General features: G+C 33.3%; 1 protein-coding gene and 1 long non-coding RNA gene across 6 annotated transcripts in view; one reads left to right on the top strand and one right to left on the bottom strand.

The window, feature by feature from the left end:
• The window catches only part of LOC107398920 (uncharacterized), a 302,351-nt gene that overhangs the window by 144,025 nt on the left and 133,191 nt on the right, over nucleotides 1-25,135 (bottom strand). The window lies entirely within an intron of this gene.
• On the top strand, nucleotides 17,945-23,753 carry LOC135266652 (uncharacterized). Of its 4 annotated transcripts, none has more exons than XR_010334764.1 (3): nucleotides 17,945-18,023; nucleotides 19,655-20,299; nucleotides 20,360-23,753. It is a non-coding gene; the product is annotated as an uncharacterized LOC135266652 (long non-coding RNA). The 4 variants fall into 4 exon arrangements; XR_010334762.1 differs by having other exon boundaries at nucleotides 17,974-18,023; nucleotides 18,930-20,299; XR_010334763.1 differs by lacking the exon at nucleotides 17,945-18,023 and having other exon boundaries at nucleotides 18,863-19,799; nucleotides 19,850-20,299.

The raw sequence follows: 25,135 nt of genomic DNA, 5'->3' as shown, positions 1-25,135 counted from the left end.
AAAGAAAAAAAGAAGTCTCAAAAATATCAGGAGAGTTGGGAACAAGAAGAAACCTTCAAAGGATGGCTCCAAAAAAGCAAAAAGGGACCAACATATACCTACTGCAAAGCCTGTAATAAAGATTTGGTTTGTGGAAAATCGGAATTATTACGACATTCAGGAGTTAATTCCCACAAAGTTAAAGCAAAAAGTATACACTCTCAGTTATCTTTGACACAAATGCCCAGTGTTACTAAAAACTTGAGTTTAGAAAAAAATATGAAAACTGCAGAAATTAGATTCTCTGCTCTTGTTGCAGAACATAATTTAGCATTTAATGTAATGGATCATATAAGTGAATGTATTGGAATATGTGTTCCTGATTCAGAAATTGCAAAGAAATTTTGTAGCAAACAAACAAAAACTACAGCGATAGTTAATAATGTATTAGGTTTTTACAGTTTTGGTCAAACATTAGATTTGTTAAAGGTGAATAAATTTTCTCTAATCATAATCACACTTGTAGCGGCTGTGCCTGAGCAAGATGGTATGAAGTAATCTTATGCTTATGCGGTTATATTTTTGCAATTGGCTTTCTATTTATATTTGTTCTTAGGGGTAAAAGAACCTTCGATCAATTTATTGTTTGATATAAACAACACTCCCAAAAGATTGCTCTTGACCGTTTGTTGCACTTGTATTCATTGTTTCTTCCATTTTTCATTTGCCTATTGCCTTTTTTTCACTTATAAAAATATATATTTTGATTTCCACACATTTTCAGTCTTAATATTCTGTCTCATATCAAATGATTTGATTATATTCGCATTAATTTTTATTTATATTATTTTTCTTAATGTAAAAAAGAAAAATGTTGCTGTCGACATAATCTGTATGAAATAGTGGAACGTTTCGACTCAAATTTTGTCAGTAGAGCTTAGTTGTAGTATTTTTCTTTTATACAACAAAGGTCGGTTTACAAAAAACGAAATTAAGATTTAATTCAAAATTAAACTAATTCAAATTAAGTTGCCATTTAAAATATTAAGCACCGGTTTATAGAAGCGTCATTAATTTAATACGCAATAAAATGTGTGATTAACGAATCACGTGACAAAATTGAGTCAATTTGATTGGTCTATTCGCGTTGTTAAGTTTTAACAACGAATTAAAATTTGATGAAGCTATCTATAAACCGGACCTAAGTTAATCGCGATTAAAATTTAATTGCAATTAAAATGTTCTGTAAACCGGCTCTTAGGATTTTATTTTAATGAACATTACATAACACACATAACTTTTAAAAAAATCATACCAATGCATTATTACAATTCTTAGATCTTCTGAATTATGTGGTAAAGAGTTTATTTCGCTGAACAGTACACAACATACATAAAACTATGTACTGTATTATCATATGTTCAGTTTTAAAAATCCAAGTTAATGTATTGCAAAGAGTTCCATATAAACGACTACGTTCAGCAACATAAGCCTTCACTATGTTAATCAAATGTTTGTAACATATTTTTCCTAAGACCACTTTGTTAAAAGAGAAATGTAAGCGTGTAAATTTGAAATGTCAGCATAAAAAGAAGTAATACTACGTGTTGCTTGACCAACAATTCAAAAAACGCGTAAGTGGCCAAATTATTTTGACATTTCAAAATTGCATTGTGAGTAATGTGATTGTACCATTCTAATTGACTGTTGTAATTTATTGAAGGATCGTAGAAGAAACGTTATGTTGTACTCGTCAGAAAAGCTTTTTTCATGCTCGTCTTAATGCACACTCGGCCTGTTGGCCTCGTCCGCACCTTAAACAATCATCGCTGAAAAAATAATTTCAACACTATCTTGTAAAACAAATAACAATTACCGCAATATACGCAGGTTGTGACATTGTCGTTATGACAATAGAAATGTCTCGAGGTTTATACGCTCTGTTTATAAAGAGTGTAGGATCTCATGTGGTTCTGCAATTTGAATTTGGCACATTTAATTATTTTATTTCTACGAAATTTCTGAAAAGTACCAATTTTTATGAGGCAACCAGTAAAAAAAATTTTTTCATATACTAGCATTGTTCGTTTTATCTGGAAAGAAGCGAAAAACTTTTAATACCTCCCTCCTACAACATAAGAAACCACTGTTCCACGTTTCGAGTTCCACGTTTTCGAGTCTACATTAATTTATAGACAGATTGTATTTGTGATGTGTTAACATTTTTTTGTGTTATCGTACCGTTTATATTGACTAGTGATACTAAGTAAATTTTTTAAAAGTTTATTGTCTGATTATTCACACAAGTACATAATGAATGGGGGGTAATACAACACAACCTTGACTTTGAGCTTGGCCCCGCCCATTTTCCCTCACTTTCTTTTAAAGCCACTCATTCTCTCTCTTACTTTTTCAAAACCAACCCCTTCTACTTTCTAATTTTGATTACAAAGTGTTATTAAACGGTTGTCTAATTAAAGACTATGAGTAATGGATCACAGCAAACACAACGTTGGGCTCAAGAAACCAATAAATAAATTAAGTGTGTGAATTCTAGGTTAGAATTTTTCCACTGAAAAAATCATGAAATACTTCGGTGCATCTACTACAAAACTACAATTAAGATTAACAACTGCTGATACATTTAAACGAAAATTATGCCAAAAGGTAGGTTTTTCAATGTCTTTGTAATAATTTTCCAATAAAGAAAGTGAACCAAACAGTCATTCGTTATTCGTGTTTTCCTCGTCATCTATAATTTGTCAACATTCGTTTCTTGTACCAAAGATACAATAGTCATTCGGCATAGACAATGCAATAATTGTGAAGCCTCAAAATTTGTACAACGCTCAAAATATCCGAATAAACATTTTCCCACCATTTATAGTTTCTGTTTTCGACCTAGCGTCAGTGGCGCCCCAAACATCCGAATTATGTGGTCAAAAATAGTCAAAAAATAGCTGGGGATTGCTAGAGATATTTGTAGCTTTTGTCTAGGGATATTAGAAAATAAAAAAATAAATCACTTACCCCAGAAAACGGGAAGAATTTAAATACGTAACGGATGGGTACCAGACGATACCACCTCACAACTACACAATGCAATAATTTCCAAGTTAATGTTTACATGAAAATAACCAGAAATCCGCAATAACAAACTCCACAGTTGACACAAACATCAAAACTCTGAACATAAACATAAACCTAACCACACTTTCAAGAACACCCGAAAGACGTTTTTGAGACAACCCGTGTTGTTCCAGTGAGCATCAAGCATAAAATTTCCAGCGGACCAGCCAAACAGTTAATGTGACTCCCAGCTCTTTACGTAATGAAAAAAAAGGGACAAGTCACGTAACAAATTTTCAATAAAATTTAGTTAATTGTGTAACCGTTCGGGGGCCTGGCCTTGTCAAAATGTTTAGTTTGGAGGTGATCGTCTAGAAATTGTTTGGAGGATCGCTACGTTGTCGTGTAGATTTGGAGATTCGTTATTTCAAGCACTGTGTGTCTGGGAAAAGAAAACGCAAAGAGTTCGACCCAAAATGTTTATTCACTAAATTTACAGTCATTGGTGATAGTATGCAACACGTTATACTATTTAGAAGTGAGTATAGGCAACAAGTTAAACAATATACATAGGCAACCAGCTAAACGAGTATTGAATCTCGGAGACCTGAACGGGAAATTTGAATGCAAAGTTGATTACTCGGACCTAACCTGGTGATTTTAGAAAGACGGTTGCAAGAGGGACTCCCAGAGGTTCCGACCACCGCGTACTCTCCATTCCCTAACCTTGGGTATACATCTCTCCCCAAGCCCCCGGGGAAAAGCTAAGCTCTCTTTTGAATTGGCATGTTTTGTAGTTGGGCCATTGCACTCACTGGGACTGCCGAGGTCTTTTTCCCTAGTGTGATGGCAAGTTCCAAAGGGAGACAGAAAGATAGTTACTACTCAAACATGCAGCCAAATTAAGCCTTCGTAATCAACAGTTTGTTTTAATTAAGCAAAAAAGCTCTCGTCGAATTCAACACGTACATATCACGTGCTCCTACCTAAACTTAAGTATTTTTACAGTAAGCGAAAGTCTGGTAAAAATAAAATAAATGACACGAAAGGATTAAGTTTGCACCCTGTGGAAAAAGGAATAATTAACGCTCTGTAAAATAAAAGATTAATTAACGCACTGTAAAAAGAAAGGATTAATTAACGCTCTGAAAAAAAAAGAAGAGTGAAATAAAGATCCTCCCCTGAGACTTCCAACCGTTAAAGATGGTGATCCTGGTGTGTGTGACGAAGAGTTTGTCTCTTTGAGACCTGGAGTATCTCTCGAGGTACATTTCACCGTTTGGCGCTCAACCCGTCGCAGACAAAGAAGCTGCCATGGTGAAAAACCCCAACTGAAAGTTAAACCAATCTCATCCTTGAAGAGGCGCTCAACCCGTCGAAGACAAAGCAGCTGCCTAAGATTTTCGTTCAACTCCAGAAGACTATTTCACAAACAATCTTTCCAACCCGTCGGAGGAAAAGATTGATCGGCTTCGCGAGTCAGTTGGCTCAAGCTGTCGTAGACAAAGAAGCTCAACAAAACTCGCGGCTGGTGCGCTCAACCCGTCGAAGACAAAGAAGCTGCACCTGAATTAAGTTGGTAACTGAATCAATCCTTTATTTGAAGTTGGCGCTCAACCCATCGGGGAGAAAGAAGCTGCCAAGGATTTACATCCACCACCAGGAGTTACTCCAAACAGTCTTTCCGACCCGTCGATGGAAAAAATGAGTTTGGAGCGCAGAGCTAGTTGGCTCAACCCGTCGAAGACAAAGAAGCTCAACTAGAGCAGTGAGACGAGTGCAAGCGTTGTCTCCGGAAAGACGTACAAACACTGTCTGATTTTCCTTTTTTTTTTGGAGAGGGGAAATGCTTTTACGCATACCAGACTAGGTCTGGTTAAGTGGGACTCGGTCGGTAAATGTGCAAGCCGACAATACCCACTAAAACCCCTCGCGTCACCTTAGGGATCGGAACCATTGGTCCTTCATCCCTGTGGTCCTTCATCCCTGAATGTCTGATTTTCCTCTTCCAAGCGGCAACTATTTATAGGGGTTGTGTGACGTCACTGGATCTGTGGCCTACGTGACTTACAAGAAATATTGTTTAAAGTTGATAAACATTGCGTCAATATCTTCGAAGGATTGACAGGAAGTGTGCAAAAGTCTCTGAATGATATCGAGATGTGATAGAATCGACGTATTTGTTCCTCAATCGCCAATTAATTAATAAAAGCGTTTCCACGTGGAATAATAGAGCTTTCTTCGGGTTTATTCTGCTTGATTCTTGAAAATTTCCTCGTGTCTTCTGCTGAATGAGGTTTGGGGTTGTATGTTGTATGAAGTTTGCAGGTTTGATTCAATCCGTGACGATTATGTTTGATATAAAATGGCCATGAATTGATATGTACCTCGAGCGGTATCGAAGATCGGTGATTTCGAGCTTAGGGCTTCCTCTTGTGAATTTGATTTAGATTCAGTTTTTCCTGGTTGGCAATGCAGGGAATTAGCGATTTAGTAAGGGTAAAACAATAGAAAAGTCCGCCATCTGGAATCAGCTTTCTCCCCTTGGAATTTGAGGAATGTGATGTTTTTCAGGCCATCGCTACCTGCTCTTTTGTTTCACATCTAATGGCTGGGTAAAATCGTCTCTTCGAGGGTCGAAAAGTGACGCAACGAAGCTTCTCAACTTGTATTTAAAACGTTGTGAGATATTTGATGAAGAAAATAATTTAAATATTAAACGCTTGGCGCGTTAAATGAGAAAAAAAAAAGAAAAAATGGTGTCGAAATGTTGGTTGCCTAAGGTGGAAAGGCCCAAATGGTCTCAATTGCAACGATTTTTGATATATTTAACACTACTTGTCAAAAAAATCCAAAATAATAAGTGATTCTTTTAGGGTCTACATTTAGAAGAAACTTTGTGAAACACATTTGGTTTTTCATTAAACGTTGACATCGTGTTGTAAATTTGAAATAGAACAGTGTTGTGGATATTGGTTTTGCCACCGACTTATATCCCATTTCAGTTCATAGTAGAATTTGGAACAGCGCATTTACATATTTTTGAAAGAGACAGAGCACAAATTAAGAGTTTCTGGTGGGTTTCCTTAACTCAAAGGGTGTCGCTGGGATTTAGTTTAACACAGAATTCTTTTTTTAAACACTCTCAATTTGTGCTTTATTTTCCACTCAAAAAAAATGCGCTGTTGCAATTCTACTGTGAGCTGAAATGGGATATATAGGCCGTAAAAAATTTGTACATTTTATATTTTCAACCGGATAACAACCAGCTGTGGTTGTTGTTAGCTGTGTTAGGTTGGTACGCCGTGCCTACAGTTTTTTTTTAATGTACCGATCGGCAGTACAAGGGGTGTTCACCCTTTAAAAAAACCGGGAGTAGGGATGTTAGTGGTAACATCACCGAAGCGCTGACGACAAGCAATCAAGAAAGGTAAAATATATTACTGTCTCAATCATTTAAAAAATTTGTTGTTTGCGCATGTGTCTCCAACGGTTCACACCAGGCCCCTGAAAGTGTATACAAATTATGTGTTCACTGGGAGGGGTGAGGCAAAGGGGGGAACAGCTAAAATAGTTCGTGCACTCCAGCTTAGAGGTCGCGCCAGTTGCAAAGAAATCTGTAAATTTAAAGGAATCTGTCACACATTTTGCTGAAAGTAAAGAAGGTTCTCTTAAAAATAATCGACGCGCGCACACATCTCTTTTTAATTTTTTGATTTATAAACAGCCGATTATTTTGCTGTCGTTGCGGTTTTTGGCGACATTTTGTTTTAATGTGTTTTAAAGACTTCAGAAAACGATTTAACGTGATTTTTGGATGTTTTTGTGATCAAACATCTCTACATTCATATGGATCTTTTATTTGAATCTAGTGTATAGTGTGAATGACAGTGTTTTAATGAAGGATGAATCAACTTAAGGCAAATTAAGGTAAACGTTACTGGTCTATACAACAAATAATTGCGATTTCTAGATATTAATATAATAATATTACACCAAGAAGGATCACACTAACTTCTCTAATAAGGGAATTTCTTGATGTTTAGGAGATGAAGACCGTCCTTGGAGATGATAACGGTTCTTGGGATGTAATTGAAAATCCCATGAAGAGGAGCTAAATGTAATGTGCAGTAATTAATATATCATAATAATAAATAAATTTATTGTAGTTGCGTAGCCAGTATTTTGTGAAAGCAGGGAGTTTAGGACTTGCTATGGTTCAAGGTTTTCAAATTCGCCATGTCCCTCTATGTCTTAATCTTTTATGTTGTTTTACACAATGTTATAACGCCTATGCCTGTTAAAAAAACAAGGTTTGTCCTTTTTGTGATTGCTTAATTTAGTAATTAAGCGAAAAAACGTATTCTACAAGTATCATACAAGTTAATCAATATTAAAGCCTACCATTATTATAAATTTAAATGATTACATGGTAGTTTTAGTCAGTTAACTTCCAGTTATAGTTATGTATATCAGATATGTGGCCTTTTATTTAAAATAATTTTAGCACACTTGTAATACTCTTGTGTTTGAGTAATTTATTAATAACTATGATGCAATCGAGATTACTTTTAAAAAATTTCAAAACTTATCAAGAACTTTGACATCAAACTGTTAAAGTACGTGTTAGGGCCGCTTTTACAAATGTCCGTAAACCTTATAACCGCGAATAAATTTCGAAAAATAGTTGTTTAAATTTAGCCTTAGGGACTTAAAAATTGGACTATTGTCAAAGGTTACAAGCAAAATTTTGATATTTTTTTGCTTTTCTGAACAGTTTCTAGACAAGTAATCAAACTAACAAAACTGATGTATTTATACAAACTGATCCCGAAATACTGTGTCTGTTAGCAATCTGAATTTAAATTTTAAAGGATACCAATAGTGTACACTTTCAGGTAACAATTCAATAATAATAATAATAATAATAATAATAAATGCCTTTATTTAAGTAAAAACTGAGGAGGCGAAGTCTAGCTAATGCTACTCCACTTAACCTCGCATATAACAAAAAGTTTAAATTACATAACAAAAAATACAAATAGAGGCAAAGAGAAAATAACAAAAAAAAGAAAAAATTCTTAAAATGTAAATTAACAGGTATAAAAGTAATAGAAACATTCTTAATATAGACAAAAAATAAGATTGTGAAAAAGAGAAAAAACAGTATTAGCAAAAGAAGAATAATCTTTAAAGTAACAGAAATTTAAATTTGATTTGTTTTTTAAAGAAGTTTACTGGCTTTGATTTAAAAATATTTTCTATATTGTTATAAATAACAACAGCATTATAACTAAAAGACCTTTGGAACAAGGCTGTACGGAAACAGGGCATGGACAAGCGAGAAACATGACGTAAATTAGCACTGTGCAGAGATCGGCGATGTACAAGTTTTTTCTTTAGATAAGGAGGTGTTGACGTAGACAGAGTAGAGTGAACCAAGACAGCCATCAGATATTGAAAATGAAGGTCGAGTTTTAACCAATTTATTTGTTTAATTTTAACAGAAATATGATCATATTTTTTTAATTTGAAAATGAATCTACAGCAGTTATTTTGAATTTTTTGTAAGCGGTATTTATAACTAGAGTCAAGACAAGGATAAAAAACAGTGAGACAGTAATTTATAATCGGTAAAACAAGCATTTCGCATAGTTTTTTTCTTAATTTGAAATTTATTATATTAAAATTCTGATAAAGCTGTCTTAGACACACATAACTTTTTTTCACTAAGAGAGAGACATGATTTTTAAAACGTAAGTCTTGATCAAAGACTACCCCCAGTAGTTTTACACTTTTGACAAGCTTTAATTTAGATTTTCCGCAATGTATGTTGAGAGTCGATACGAGATTACTATCATCAAATTTAGGTCCGAAAACTATAAAGGAACACTTTTCATCATTAAGCTTCAGATTGTGAGTAAATGAATAAGTCTGAATACCTTCTAGATCAAAATTGAGACAACGATTTGCCTCAACAACTGTGCTGCGCTTAAAAGAGTACTCTAATTGCGTATCATCAGCAAATGCATGAATGGTTGAATGTTGAATAGAGTTTGCTATGTCAAAAGTATATAACAGATACAATAAGGGTCCTAAAACAGAGCCTTGGGGTACACCTGATGTAACTGCTCCGCGGTATGATAATAAATTATTAAGTTGAACCATTTGGGCACGTCCATTTAAGTAATGAAAAAAAAATCTTAAACAACTTGCATCAAAGCCTAAAAATTTTAGTTTAGCACATAGCAATGCATGATTTATGGTGTCAAAAGCTTTTGAAAAGTCAAGTGATATCAATGCTGTATTTAAGCCATTATCCGTATTTCTAATTATATTGTCTAAAATATTTGTCAATGATGTATTAGTACTAAAACCTTTTCTAAAACCAGATTGTGAAGGTGGAAGAATATTATGGGAAGTGACGAAAGTATAAAGTTGTTTAAAAATTACTTTTTCAAGTATTTTCGATAAGGTTGAAATAATACTAATAGGTCTGAGATCACTATAATTTTGAGGTTCGCTTACTTTTGGTAACGGCTTTACGAGAGTAATTTTCCAATGAACAGGATAGTAACCAGATTCTAAACAACAGTTTAGAATGTGAGTTATATATTTATCAATAAATGGACTGCAAAACTTTAGCATCTTGGCATTTATTCCATCAAAACCTGTAGCGTTTGACTGAAGGTCAAAAATTATATCATGGATTTCATTTACGGTAGGTAGCTGAAGTGAAAATTTAAATTCCTTACTATAAGTGTTTTGAAGGTAATAATTAAGTGTTTGATCATGGGGAGGATTTGAATTAAAAACAGATAAGAAATAATCATTGATTTTGTTAACATCGTTTAAATGTGAAGGAATATGGGTGTTCTCACGAGATCTTAAACCAAATTTATTTAATGTTTTCCATAACATTTTATTATTATTGTTAATTTTATTTAGAAAGGCTGCTTTTTCTTTTTTAATTGCAGAGACACAAAAATTTCGAAGTTGGCGATATGCTTCCCAATCAGCATCGAGTTTAATTAGTTTAAATTTGGTTAAAGATACATCTCTTTTTTTCATAAGTTTCTTAATATTTTCTGTTAACCAGGGTGAGAATTTTTTTGTAAGTTTTTTAGTAACCAGAGGAGCATGTTTGTCAAACAATTTTATAACATTGTAATTAAAAAGGTATAACTTGAAGTCAATATCATTTATATAAAAAATATCATCCCAGTTTAAATTTTGTAAATCTTGGAGGAAGCAGGATTTTAAAAAATATTTGTAATCTCTGTAGGTAACATAAGTTAAGGAGTTTAAAGTGACTTTTACTTTTAAGGTACAGTGTATGATGCAGTGATCGGAAAAAATGTCTGCATTTAAAGTTCCAGAAGCAATAATCTTATCTGCAAAATTGGTATAAATGACATCTAGAATTTTTTGACTAGTTTTGGAGATACGTGTCGGTTCACTAATAATTTGAGTAAAATCGTAAGACCCAAAAATATCTATTACATTGTTTTCGAAAGTATGGTCAATATTTAAGTCACCTAAGAAAATTAATTTTTCATATTTTAGAAGTAAAGTAGGTAATAACTCTTCTAGAAACTCCGAGAGAACACCAATATTAGTTGAGGGGCTGCGATAGATAACCCCCAAAAGAAAATGACAAAATGTGGTTTTAATTTCTACTAATAAACATTCAATTTCTGTAGGACTTTTTATATTTTCAACTATTTTAGATGAAATATTTTCTCTAATATATGCAGCTACACCACCACCCCGTCTAGCGACACGGTCCTGTCTTAATAATTTGAAACCCGGTACGTCAACCGCTTGCGACGGCAACTGACTTGTCAACCAAGTTTCTGACACACCCATTATATCAAAATCATTCTCTAGAATACTATCTCTAAAAGCATCAAAGCCAGTAAATAAAGATCTAGCATTCACATGAGCAATTTTAAAGTTGTGATCCATAAAAGAGAATAAAATAAGAGGAGAAGAAAAAATAAAATTATAAATTTTAATATTAGTTAACAATAATTAGTCTTTTGCTTTACAAGATTCAATTTGTGTTGATACGTATGACAAGATAAATCATTTGCTGTATGATCAGTAGTTAATTGCAATTTAAACCGAGAATTTGAGAATGTACAATTTGGACAACATAATCTTTCTGTTTCACAATCTTTCATTTCGTGGAATCCGCTACATTTGGGACAGATAGCTACTTGTGAAGTACATTTGTTCTTGGTATGACCGTATTTGCAACATTTGTAGCATTTTATTAAGTTGAAACATTCAGCTGTATTAGATTTATGCCAACCGATATATAGCGAACCCCTTTCGATAATATTTTTAAAGAGAAACGGTGTAACTTATATTATATAATAATATTATATAATTATATAATAATAATGTTATAATCTTTTTTGTTTTTGATTTTGGCAACTACTTTAATATCCTCAATGGAAGCATTAAGATCATTTCTAGAGATAATAATTTAATGTGATGCCAACATACTCAGTTTCTCTGGATCATTGTGTATATTTAGACAATGTATTTACATATATTATTACATCTGAGTATGTTTATGAAGAACAATTCGAGTTAAATTAATTTTGCCTATACATTCCAGCATGTTATTATTTTTTTAATAAATTTTTATTGGAAAGACTGTTTCATTTTATTAAGCGATGTTAAATGTTTTTGTCCTATTGCAACTGTTACAGATGCTTTTTTATTAAAATGTCTCGTAACAGTGCATGAGTACAGAAACATTTAACATTTATAATTCTTTAAATTTGGAAAATAAATAAAATGTCCTGTTTGAATTTCCCGCTATTATCGAATTAGTTCGTTCTCTCAGGGTTAGGTAGCGCTTTCGCGAAAAAACGAGGGGTAGACAGAGAGATTCGCTTCTTCCTCTCTCTTATTCTATGGTTCACACTTGAGTACTGTTAAAATGTAGTGTTTCTGGTTGTGATGGGACACAGAATCAATGAAACTATTAAATTTGTCGCAACCCTTCGATACTTCATTGTTCCTTCAGGCGCAGAATTTGTGTCTGTTGAACACATGCGTCACGCACGTGGATGAACAAAAACACATTTTTACAACCGCCACACCAAACTTCGAGTTTTACAAGATCCTTTTGAAACTGAGGCTGATCACATTGTGGAAATCCTCAGGTTGAAATGCGACATGTAAAACTCAAAGTTTCATGTGTCGGGTGTAAAACTGTGTTTTTGTTCATCAAATATATTTGATATTAGAATTGTCTTTTACCGAATGGGTTTGAATTTCCCTCCAAGCGATACAACTAGCGCTTACGTGACATTATCAGTAACTAGAATGTACAATTTGTGGTAGGGACGACAGAGTTGCCAACACGGAGGTGTCGCTTGCATAGAGAAAGAGGAAATAGTAGATAACGAATGGGGGGACAACACAACACAACCTTGACCTTGAGTTTGACCCCGCCCATTTTCCCTCTCTTTCTTTCAAGGCCACTCGTTCTCTCTCTTACTTTTCAAGGCCAACCCCTCCCACTTCCCCCACCACTTCAAGGCCAAGGCATTATTGGACCTTGATGTTTTCAAGGTCAAGGTTATTCATGCTACTCCCCACTTTTGCAAGGCCAACAACTTCCCTCTTTACTTATCATTCAAGGTCACTGCAGCTAATATATATAGAATTCAATACAAATTCAAAAACAGTATCTAATAAGTATTTCTCAATATTAAAGTAGTAAAAAAAATGTGGTATCGTTTTACTTGTGAAGGTGTCATAATAGTGGAAGAAACGTGTTTCCACAACCAGTTAGGACACATATCTTTGGAAGGTGGTTGGGAACGTTTCTTTAATAGAGTGGTTGTGTGTGAACAGTGCAGCACTAAGGACATTTCTATTATTAATCCAGATGGGTGGAATAATTCTTTAAGTATTGACATTACGTGTAATGAAGAAGAATTCAAAGAGTTACTTAGAAAATATGGTTTCCTTTGTCATAAGTGTAAAACTCCGTGTTACACAGCTAGCCAAGTGGATCCGGAAAATGCCCAAAAAATTATAGCTATATACCACTAACTTAAATCAGCATAATGGAAGTTGACAATGGTATGTAATATGAGATTGTATGTACTTGTAGAAATTAAGTTTTAAATGTTTTCAGATCCTTACTGCTACATGCTCTTTTGCCTATCTCCAAAGGACTGTGGTAACAGAAAATTCTTTTGTTTGAGATGTGTGAAGCTTATGGCAGTGAGATTTCACATTTGTCATCTACATGTGACTTCAGTGTTAAACTACAAGTGTTTTTGGTGTAATACAGTAATAGGACAGAATTCTCAGTTGTGTGGAAATAATTTAATAAACAGAATGACTGTTAAAATGTGGTATTTTAGTAGAGAGCGACAAATGATGTTTTATGATTCTGATGACTATGATTCTGACGACTCATCAAGTAGCTGTGATAGTGGTATAGAATGTTAGTTAATAATAGTAGAAATTAGATATAAACAACTTGTAACCTTAGATTAAATTAGTATCTATATTGTTCTTTTGCTGTATGGATAAAAGTAAATAAATGAAGTTATATAATAAACAGACTTGTGATTCTCAACATAGTATTGATTCAACTCTGACAAAGAGAGGTTGGGGTCTAATAAATAAATTAATAAATAAATTACCCATTGAATTACATATACCGGGTTATCAGTTTTGTGGTCCTGGAACCAAATTACAAGAACGAATTGCACTTGGACATAGTGGTAGAAATAAATTAGATCAGGCTTGTAAAGAACACGATATATCGTACGCCAACGAAACTAATTTGCAAAAACGACACGAAGCAGATAAGTTATTATTAAGTAAAGCAGTTGAACGTTTAAAAGCAAAAGACGCATCGTTTGGGGAAAAAGCAGCTGCATTAGCAATTGCTGGTATAATGAAAGGCAAAGTAAAATTCGGAATGGGACCTAAAAGTAAAAAGGGTAAAAAAAAGAAGACAAAAAAACAACGAGTTCTAGTTGCTCCTAAATATGGTGGTTTTTTACCATTCCTATTACCACTATTAGGTGCTCTAGGCGCTTTAGGAGGAGGAGCTGCAGGGATAGCGACTGCTGTAAATAAAGCTTCGGTAGATAAAAAAATGTTGGAGGAAACTATGCGGCATAATAAAGCAATGGAAATGAGTAGCGGTAAAGGTGTAGGAAAAACTAAAGGGAAAGGTCTTTACATTGGTCCATATAAATGGTATCAGAAAAAAAACTCCCAGTAAAATTACCACGTCACGCCCTCACTAATATTGAAATAATAAAGTTTGCTCGACTATTACAAATTCCAAATTTTAGAGGTGTATATATGCGTAATAAATTACCGAAAATTATACATAAAAATGAAACAGGAATTATAAATTTAGATGAAGAAAAAAATAGTGGAACTCATTGGACAGCATATGTAAAAAATAAAAATAATATATTATACTTTGATAGTATGGGCAATTTAAAACCTCCAACAGAGATTATAAATTATTTCAAAAGTGATAATGATGGTAATAACATTACATACAATTATGATGGATATCAGAAAATGGGTTCATATAATTGTGGACAATTATGTTTAAAGTTTTTATATAGACACACATGCAAATTATAAGTTTAGTCGAATCAAAGATGCTGTTTGTATTAACAGGAAAATCAGCGATACTAAGTGCTGACTTTAATCCACCGATTGATGTTAGTGATGGTGTCTATGAACTGGGTGTTACAAATTTTGAAGTCTACAACAGTATACCGAATATTGATGAAGAAAATAATAAATTCTTTTTCGGGGATGTCGAATTTAAAATACCGACCGGTTGTTATCAATTAACCGATATAAACAACTATTTACAACATGTAATTGAAAAACAATTCAGTAATGACCTCTTATCTATTACTGCAAACAATAATACATTACATACACATATCAAAGCAACAAAAGATGTTGACTTTACCAAACCAAATACTATCGGACCAGTGTTGGGATTTAATAGTCAAATAGTTCCAAAAAATATTGGAAAAGATTCGGATAATATTGCAGACATAATGAAACTTAATTCGATTATGATTGAATGTAATATTACAATTGGAAGTTTTAAAAATGGAGAACCTGTACACATAATTTATCAATTTTTTCCAAACGTTCCACCTGGATTTAAAATAGTACAGTCACCAGATCATGTGATTTATCTACCCATTAGTGTTAAAACTATCAGAAATATTACACTTAAAATAATAGATCAAGATGAAAAGTTAGTCAATTTTCAACAAGAGACTGTAACAGTTGGATTACATTTGCAGAAGAAAGAAGAAAATGGGTATTAGTTTTAGAACTGACTCATATAAAAAGCAACAAAAGTGTAGAAAAACAGTTAGTACGAAACGAAACGTGCAACAATTAAGTAATAAAAATAAACTGTTTCTAAAATCATTAGGATTTGAATTATACACATAAAAAATGTTCGATATTGAGAAGGGTATTGAGTGGGATGAAGGTGTGGTAGGTTACAAATTTCAAAGTCATGAGGCATATACAGCCAGATATGAAAACACGGATGAAATTCGAATTCCTTTACAAGAAGATTTGTGTACACTACCATGTGATAGTTTAATTTTAATTGAGGGACAATTGGTTAAAACCGACGCTACAACTAATAAAACTGTACCAGCAACAGAAACCAAGTTTGTAAATAATGGTGTCGCTTTTTTGTTTAGTGAAATACGGTATGAAGTAAGTGGAGTAACTGTAGATACAAACACAAAGCCAGGTATTACAACAACTATGAAAAATCTGGCATCATTAAATCAAAGTGAAAGTCTGAAATTAACAATGTCTGGTTGGGATCTAAATGAAGAAGCCACTAAACCTATAGATGGATATTTTCAAGCATGTATCCCATTAAATCGACTATTAGGATTTGCAGAAGATTATAAAAATATAATGCTAAACATACCGCAAGAGTTAATATTAATTCGTAGTAATAGTGATGTCAATGCATTAATTTGTGCAACAAATGAGAAAGCACGAGTTGTAATTGATAAAATTGCATGGCTAGTTCCACATATTGTGCCCGGTTTAAAGGAAGAGGTTAAATTGACAAAAACCATTGAAAAAGATAAAGAAATTGCAGTGCCGTACAGAAGCTGGGAACTTCATTCGCTGCCACTCTTTCCAAATACTACAAAGTGTAGTTGGCCTGTGAAAATCTCTACAAAATTTGAAACACCTCGTTATATTATCTTTGGCCTTCAAAGCAATAGAGAAGGACAACTTGATAAAAATATGAGTAAATTTGATAGAGGCGATATAACCAATATGAGAGTATTTCTAAATAATGAACGATATCCTTATGAAAATTTAAATATTTCATATAAAAAACACCATTTCGGTATATTATATGAAATGTTTACAAACTTTAGATCCCGATACTATTATACAGATAAAAAAGAAACACACATTACACCTACACAGTTTTTCGACAGTTATCCACTAATCATAATTGATTGTTCGATGCAAAAAACTGGTTTACAAACACAGTCCATTGCACTGAGAATTGAATTTGATACAGACACCGGTATAAGTGAGGGAACCACCGCATATGCATTAGTCATTAGTGACCGAGCCTTTACATATACACCGTTGACAAAATCTGTAAAACAAGTCTAAATTAATATTAATAGTAATGGAGAACGAAGTGATTATAGACGTTCAAGGTTACAAAATTGGAAAAAAGTTTATAGTTAAAGAACTGGCTGCTTTAAGAGGAGACAAACTCGCACACTATGTTTTTCAACCCCCTTTCCCTTCACAACTTTTGAATCCTCAAGATGAAAAACAAGTAAAATGGTTAATGAAGAATTATCATTGTATTGACTGGAATATGGGACATATTCCATATTGGAAACACGTACAAGTTATAAACAATGTGTTGAAGGATGTTGACAAAATTTACGTGAAAGGAAGAGAAAAAGCCGAATTTTTGAAAAAATATACACATAAACAAGTTATTGAATTTCCACAACAACCAACATTACACGCCGATAAAGTTAAATGCATGTACCATCTGAACGATAACGCATATTGCAGTCTACATAATGTATTTTTTTTAAAACAAACATTTCGTTAAAAGTGTACAAAACATTGTGTAAATAATCTCAACTCATCAGTCTATTGGTAATCATGGATCAAGAGAGTTGGATAACGTGTCGTAATAATCCAGGACATCGCCTGAAAGTAAAACATCTTCGACGACATTTACGAAGATGTCTTCCACAACGTGAATATTCTTGGAGGAGTTTTGATTGCGGAAATGGGAATTATTTTGATTCATCTTTATCCCATAATACTAATAATGATTATCAACAATCATCGAGAAGCAACTTTGAAAATACAAACTCTTCAAAAAATATTTTTTGTAATGAAATGGAATATTAATTGAATTAATAATTAATTGTAGTATTTATAAATAAATGTTATAAATTTATAAACATTTGTATTTTTTTCATAATATTTACCACTCCCTTACACTTTCAATAATCCTTATACACCACCCAAAAAAATTCATTTCATTTATAAAAAAGAGTTGATTATTGCAGTGGATATGAGTGATTTTTCTTATTTGTTCAATAAATTAAACAGGTTAATGATGTCCTTGAAACAGGCGGTTACACTCCATCCTGTCTACATAGGGCTTTTTTACATTTTTTGTGTCTATATGTTAACCTTGATGGAATACACCAATGTAGTTGCAGTAAGAAGTTGACCTTGACGGGAGCTTTCAACAATTTATAAAATTGCAAGCAGTGCATGCAGAAATTCATTCTGTGTTGTACAGGTAGTCTGTGTACGAAATAATGTGTTCAAATTATTTTGCTCATTTTAAACCGTGTACTCATGGTGACGAGTGTTCTCAGTGTCCCGGTCCCTCAACTAGGACAACTGTAAGTAACCAGTCATCCAAGTTATTATTTAAAGTATTGAAGGGAAAAGTTGCAAATCCCTATCAAAACCGTAGTGGTTTTAATAGGGATAAACCTAGAATCAATATCGTTTCTGATGTAATTATTAGACCTGCTTATTCAAAATTAATCAAAAATGATGAGATACAATTTGAACAATTTGTCAAGTCGTCTTTAAGTCAATCTTTGAGGGAAGATTGTCTTGAAGAGGATGTGATTGAATGTAGTCAGTTAAGTGTGAAAGAGAAGCAATTAGCTAATCACGCTGTTGCTAACATTGTTCAAATCGTTGATGAGGATGATGATTCTATGGTTACTCCTTCATCACAACCTGATAGTGAATTATCGTTTTCTTTACCATTCACGCAATACCTGGCTCAACATGGTATTGAAAATGATTATTCGGACGACATCTCGTTGACCTTAATAGACCAGTTTATTAACGAAGACGAGGCGGCGTCCAATCCGGTTGTGGATGAAGGAACTTGTCCCATCAATAATTCGGTTACCGATGAGTTAAATGTATTTGATAATGATATGGTGGTGGTGGAAGAACCCCCAATCTCTCCCAGTCCACCACTACCACCACAAAGCCCCTTCGTTGAGCCAGTGTTTACCCGCCCCGTTACACCAACATCTCCTGAAGCGGCACCCGCGGTATTAACTCAACCCCCTATGATAATATCGCAGGACATCATTGACGCTTTATCGGAGCCTTGGGTTGAGGTGGAAAACGTTATCAATGGTAACGTTGAACATCCCCCTCAACCCAATTCACCGATTATTGAGGAAAATGGTGTTCTGCCAGAGAGATTGGTGGTGGTAGAGGCCGAAAATAACATCATTCGGTCACCATCACCACCACCGTCACCCATGATATTATCACAGGGCGTCAATGACATACAACAACCATCTGGATCCGAGGTTGATGTGGAACTTAACATCATCACACCACCACTCCCTCAGCCTCCTGCAACGTTCGATCCGATGAGTATTATTACTCAAAATGTCATTGACGCACTGGCAGAGCCGTGGGTTGAAGAGAGGAGGCAGGGTGAAGAGATGGATGTTGAAAATGACATCATTCAACCCTCTCAATTGTCACCCATTCTAGGGCAAATAAATAATAGAGTTGAGAATAGGGTGGAGGGTGGAGACGTTGATGTCGAAAACGAAGACAATGACGACGACGACAACATCATTCCACCCACTCCCCCTCACTCACGATCAAGGAGGAGTCGGCGCCCTAGAAAGCCTCGTAGACGTGCGCGAAAGTCCCCATTAATATTAATTACTAATAATTATAATATTAATATTAATGATGTTAATATTAATAATTATTATTAATAAATCCTATTTCCGTCCTACACTCATATCAAGTACATTTAATTCGGACGCGATTTTCCAAATTTTAACATCATACTACCTACAACACGATGGCAAGCATGCTGCTCCTCCTCGAGGTCTTGCTGGATACCTATCTTTGAACACAAAAAAATATATATTTATATAGTATAAATAAAAGTCTTTCAAAGATAGTAACAGAAGGCAGCAAATTTATAATTAAACTTTATTAGTAACCTGTTTAATTTATTATTTCATATTTTCATAAGAAAATGCATCACTGTGAAAACTGTAATAAACAATTTACAACCCGTCAATCACGACTACGCCACGAAAAGCTCTATTGTCAAGTGGTCAAAAAACAGGAAAATGGAGGACCGGCCGCCAAAAAACAGAAAATATGTCATTCAACTGGTAAGTTTTAACTAATAGGTACTCTATTTTCAATTATTTTTCTTTTCTAGCTAGCAACAATTATATGTGCGTTACATGTAATCAAGAAATTGCTCCAAAGCTTATTACGGCTCATGAGAGAAGTAGACAGCATAGAAATAATTGTCAAAGTACTCCCTTGGAGGATGGGGTGTTTGCACTCAGCAGTGCATTTAAATCACGCATCGCTTCATATAGGATTTGTGATGAGGGCGATTATATCGATTTAAATGAATTTATGGATAAAATTCACAATAAATTACTTGGACTTATTGTTTCACAAATTGAAAAATTTAGTACAATCAAAATTAATTTGGAATTATTTGGATTGTATACCATTGAGTCAAAAAATATATTTGATGTGAAATCTTTCAATACTACTAACAGAATTGTCACTTTAGGCACGAATATTAGGAATATGTTGCATGACTTTCAAGAAGTTATTAGTCAAAAAATGATGGATTTTTTGGAACGAGATTCAGGTAGTTATATATTGTAAAAATCTATATAATACAATTATTTTTTTTGCTTCTGTGTTTTAGGCTGGACACTTGTGAAAATTTTACATTTAGAATTAAATGTAAACTATTACAATCCATTGAAAGCTTCATCGTATATCCCACTACCGCCAAGCGTGAAAATGAAGAGGGCAATAGTTAATGTTCAAAATCAGGATATTCATTGTTTTGGTTGGAGTGTCGTAGCAGCAGTGTGTCTACCTATGGGACCAGAACATTTACCCAGTTCATATCCACATTGGTCGACACTTTTTAATTTCCAAGGTATTGAATTTCCTGCAAAACTGGATAGTATTGCAAAATTTGAAAGTCAAAATAATGTCTCTCTTAATGTTTACGGACTTGAATTACTTTATGTAAACAATAAGGTAAAATTTGAAATTGTGGGACCATTATATTTTACAAACTTTAAGAAACCGGTACACATAAATTTATTATTGTTGAGTGATAATGATGGTAATCAACATTACTGTACAATAACTAATTTGCCACGTTTAGTATCTTCCCAACTCTCAAAACATCATCATTCAAAATTTTTCTGTGATGGATGTCTACAATATTTCACAACCCAAGCTTTATTAGATAGACATTCTTCGACTGATTGTGGAAAACTTTATGCTAGAATCCCAAATAATGAATTAATAACAAATAGATTTGGTTATAATGTTCCCGCTAATGTATTAGAATTTCAAAATTATCATCATAAAATGACTATCCCATTTATTGTTTATGCTGATTTCGAATGTTTATTGAAACCTATGAGTACAGTTGCACCAAATCCAAATCAATCATTTTCGATAAAAACTTTTCTCCATCAACCATATTCATGTGCATATTACATTAAATGTTCATATAACGATCAATTATCTAAATTCCAAAGTTTTCGAGGACAGTCATCTGTGGTTGACTTTATTACAGCATTAGAAATAGATTTGATAGAGATTTATAAAAAGTATTTAAGTATTGTACAACCAATGCTTCCATTAACTATTCAAGAAGAGTTTGATTATCTTACAGCAACGGAATGTCATATTTGTCAAAAACCTTTTCAACAGAATGATATTAAAGTAAAAGATCACTGTCATTTAACGGGTCGTTATAGGTCCGCCGCGCACAGTAATTGTAACTTGAATTTTCAAATTCCAAATTTTATTCCGATAGTATTTCATAATTTAACAAATTATGATAGTCACTTATTCATTAAAGAGTTGGCCCTTGAAGAAAGTGAAATTAATATCCTTGGTAAAACTAAAGAGAAATATATTACATTTTCGAAAAAAATTTGTGTAGGCGAATATCTAAATTCAAACAATCGAATAGTCAAGGAGCACTTACACTTGCGTTTTATAGATAGTTTTCAGTTTTTGACATGTTCATTAGAAAAACTGGCAGCAGCCTTGGATGATGCTCAATGCATGGAAGTAAAACGATACTTTCCCGTTGACAGAGAATTTCAGTTAATTAGACAGAAAGGGGTTTTTCCATATTCATTTATCGATGATTTTTCTAAATTAGATCTCACGGAATTACCACAAAAAATTTATTTTTACGATAAACTTCGCGATGAGCATATTTCTGAAGATGATTATCAACGAGCTAATACCGTATGGGATACATTCCATTGTCAGACTCTAGGCGAATATTCTGATCTCTATTTAAAAAGTGATATTTTACTATTAGCTGATGTCTTTGAGAATTTTCGAAACATGTGCCTTAAGCATTATGAACTTGATCCAGCACATTACGTGACAGCACCATCTCTTAGTTGGAATGCTATGCTTAAATTTACCCATGTAAAATTAGAATTATTGACTGATATAGATATGTTGCATTTTTTCAAAAAAGGGATTCGTGGGGGAGTTAGTACATGTGTTAAACGAGCGGCTCAAGCAAATAATAAATTTCTTCCAAATTATGACCCTTCGAAACCGACATCATACATTTTATATCTCGATGCAACAAATCTCTATGGTTGGGCTATGAGTGAAGTACTCCCTTTAGGTGGATTTACTTGGTTAACGCAAGACGAAATTAATTCACTTAGTATTATGGATTTGACTGATACCACACCTGAAGGTTATGTCCTTGAAGTAGATATCTCTTATCCTCATCATTTACACAACTCTCATAATGATATGCCATTTCTACCTGAAAATTTAATTCCACCAAACGGAAAATGTGCGAAACTCATTCCAAATCTATGTGCTAAAACAAACTACATAATACACTATCGAAATTTAAAACAAGCTCTACAAAATGGACTAGAATTGACAAAAATTCATAGAGTACTAAAATTCAATCAATCGTCATGGCTCAAACCATATATTGATTTAAATACGAAATTACGAAATCAGACTAAAAATAAGTTTGAAAAAGATTTATTTAAACTCATGAATAATAGCGTGTATGGAAAAACCATGGAAAATGTCGATAATCGGGTAGATATTAAACTGGCTACACATTGGAAAAAAAACGGTCACAAGTATGGAGCAGAGACATGGATAGCCAAACCACAATTTAAAAATTGTTCTATTTTTACTGAAAATTTAGTTGCAATAGAAATGAATAAAGTTCAAGTAACGTATGATAAACCTATTTATGTAGGATTCAGTATATTGGAAATTTCAAAAACTTTAATGTATGACTTTTTTTATAATTTCCTTAAAGTTAAGTATGGAAATAATGTACAGCTTTTGTATACGGATATGGATTCATTAATTTTAGAAATTTATACGGAAAACGTATATAATGATATTAAACAGAATATCGATCGGTTTGATACTTCAAATTATCCCGAGAATAATATTCATGATATTCCTAAAACTGTGTCTATTATCGGTAAAATGAAAGATGAGTATGCTGGTGTACCAATTGTACTTCTTTATGGCACCGGTGCCAAAGCATATTGTGTGCAAACAGTGAATGATTTAATTAAAAAGGCTAAAGGTGTAAGTAAACATGTAATTGATAAATCTCTAACACTGTTACAATATCGGGCAATTGCAACAAATCCTTCATCTTCATCAGTTTTCTGTGTTATGAACGTTTTCAAATCTTATTTACATAATATGTATACCGAATTAAGGAATAAAATAGCACTGTCTAATTTCGATGATAAACGATACATTTTAGGTAATTCAATTGATACATTAGCCTGGGGACATTACGATATTGATAGAGATCGAAATTTAGATTCTCTAATTAGAGAATTGCAAAAATATGTGGAACCCACTGATTGAATTTTACCTTATTGTAGATATGTAACGATATGTAACCATTTATTTATACTACGTATTTATTATTATTATTATTATGTATTTATAATTGATGTAATGTGTAAAGTATTTTTATTTGTATTCTGTAAGTCAACAATGAAACTTGTGCAACAAAAAGATTTATTAAAAATTTCTAACCACGACTATTCAGTTTGTGTACCCTATCAACAGTTTCCTAAACATAATACTTTATTCAATAATAGTGTAAAAAGAGGACTAGTGGTTGGACGTTCTGGATGTGGAAAAACAAATGTGATATTAAGTCTCTTGCTGCATCCAAATGGATTACGCTTCACAGACATTTACTTATTTTCAAAAACCCTACAACAACCAAAATATCAATTTTTAAAATCGGTTCTGGCACCTCTCGATAAAGTCGGTTACTATGAATATGAAGATGGTGCCGAAATTCCTCCTCCTAAAGAAATCAAACCCTATTCCATAATAATATTTGATGATGTAGTCACTTGTAACCAAAATATAATACGTGATTATTTTTGCTTTGGTAGGCATTATAATATCGATTGTATATTTATTAGCCAAACGTATTCTTCCATTCAGAAACAATTAATTCGTGATAATGCTAATTTCATAATTATCTTTCCTCAGGATGTATTAAATTTAAAACATATTTTTAATGATCACGTTGGTACAGATATGTCATTTGAAACCTTTCAGAAAATGTGTTCACAGTGTTGGCAAAAACCGTATGGATTTGTTACTATTGATAAGGATGCTGAACAAGACAATGGGCGTTATCGTAACGGTTTTGATCAGTTCATTAAAATATAAATGTAAATGTTTGTCAAAGATTTATTTATTAGTCGACGATCGACATGGATAAACGTTTAGCTTTAGAGCTGGATAAGGCAAGACGACACGTTAAACAAAAAGTACGATCATTATCTTCACACATTGCAAGTTCGCAAAGACGTTTCGCAACCCATATTCAACCTCTAACTGATCCAATAAAAAGTTTAATTTCTGAAATTAAACATGAACGCGAAGTTGTCCCAAAACAGGAAAAAATATCAATTCATCATGAGATCAAGCAACCGGAGGCGAAGCGACTTTTTGAGTCAACGACTACAAGCCGTAGTACTACATCGCTCGATCCACGATTCAGTTTAATGCGACAACATGCGGCTGCTAGCACACCCAGAGAGGAGGGAGAATCACTCAGGAATGTGACCATTGGAAAGTTGCAAGAAACATTAATAAATTTGTCAAAAACCGATGCATTTCGCCATTTTCTTAAACAATGGACCGGTTTACCTCGACAGTACATTGAAGATATGATTATTGACACAGAAAACAAATTTGATCATCAATATGGTGTGAGACATGGAACCGAGGCAAATAAATTTTTTATTGGCAATTCTGAAATTGATTTCAAAGACGATCATGTAATCGTTCAAAATGTAGCTTATCCTGATACACCTGGATTGTATGAATTATTATTTAAAAAAAATCCAACTAATTATACTCAATCAGATTTAGAAACTTATCGAAATATTGTCATTCG

Source organism: Tribolium castaneum, chromosome 7 (genome assembly GCF_031307605.1).
Source record: "Tribolium castaneum strain GA2 chromosome 7, icTriCast1.1, whole genome shotgun sequence".
In the NCBI taxonomy this organism is placed as follows: Eukaryota; Metazoa; Arthropoda; class Insecta; order Coleoptera; family Tenebrionidae; genus Tribolium; species Tribolium castaneum.
The sequence above is the reverse complement of the archived record's forward strand: the minus strand, read 5'-3'. Positions and strand labels throughout refer to the sequence as shown.